The following is a 1028-nucleotide window of genomic DNA, read 5'->3' as shown; positions in this document are numbered from 1 at the left end:
TATTCCCCCAGCATTGATGATCGGGTTGGTGCTGAGCCCCAGTAATATTATGATTCCCTTGCCATGGTATAAGGCGGTGACATATGAATGCTGTGTGTCCCCGGGGTGATAACATGGTATGTACATGGGATGACAGAAGTAACAAAGGAAAATAATGGAGCCATCAATACATTGTGTACATCCCGATTACCAGGGGCAGATTGCGGCTAGTCCTGATTTTACCCCCCGGACTCATCACATACATGGCCGGTCCAGCGCCCTGCAAAACCACAACTGACCGAACCCCCTCCCTGGTAATCCGGCTCTGACTGCTGACACTTCCCCGGGACACAGGCCGCTAGAGATACCCACCGGACACAGGGCAGACATGGCCGGCCAGGAGGGAGCTCAGCACGGGGCATTCCAAAACATAAAAAAGCCCAAAATGTGCAAAAACCAAGCCCCGATATAAGGCGCCCTATCGCGATGGAAGCGACCCCCTGTCGCGACAGGCGCCCCGGCCTCCCCGGTGACCCCCCATGTCTGCCTCGCACACCCCCGGCTCAGGCCGCCGCCGGCTGCCTCCTCTGGGCCGCCATTATCCTTTGTTTCGCGGCTATTTTTTTTTTTTTTTAGTCGGCCGGCTCGGGGCAGCGGGGTCTCCGGGCTTCCCATCCGGCCTGACAGACTACAAATGGCGGGAAAATGAAAGAAAATCTCGGCGGGTATAAAGCTTCACACAGACCCCGAGCCCCCCTCGGCGTGTGGCCGTCTGGGTGTGAGGAGAGCCCCGGTGCTGCGGCCTGCTCCATGTCTGCGCTCCAGCCTCTCCCTCTCCTCCTCCTTCCTCTTACCGGGTTACACTGCCTCTCCTCCGTCACTGCTTTCGTTCGCGGCTGGGATCTCGCTGGGCTTTTTTTATTCTCTTCCCCACCACGTAACACACCGCGTCAAACTACACCTCCGCCGCGTCACTGTGTTGCTCGCTCCTCTCTCTCCTTCCTCTGCTGGGCGGCTTCTTTTTTTTTTTTTATTTTTTTTCCAGTCTC

The 1028-nt window shown here is 56.8% G+C and overlaps 1 protein-coding gene across 4 annotated transcripts in view; it reads right to left on the bottom strand.

Moving 5' to 3' along the window:
* CREB1 (cAMP responsive element binding protein 1) overlaps positions 1–1028 on the bottom strand; it is a 40689-nt gene extending 39661 nt beyond the window's left edge. The window contains exon 1 of one of the 4 annotated variants that reach the window (XM_072418697.1): positions 834–1028. The gene's annotated coding sequence lies outside the window, so the exon portion shown is untranslated. The remainder of the gene's footprint in view (positions 1–833) is intronic. The other 3 variants (XM_072418694.1, XM_072418693.1, XM_072418695.1) reach the window with 3 other exon arrangements.

The sequence above is a fragment of the Pyxicephalus adspersus genome, chromosome 7 (genome assembly GCF_032062135.1).
Source record: "Pyxicephalus adspersus chromosome 7, UCB_Pads_2.0, whole genome shotgun sequence".
In the NCBI taxonomy this organism is placed as follows: domain Eukaryota; kingdom Metazoa; phylum Chordata; class Amphibia; order Anura; family Pyxicephalidae; genus Pyxicephalus; species Pyxicephalus adspersus.
Note: the sequence above shows the minus strand (reverse complement) of the source record. Positions and strands in the feature narration are given on the sequence as shown.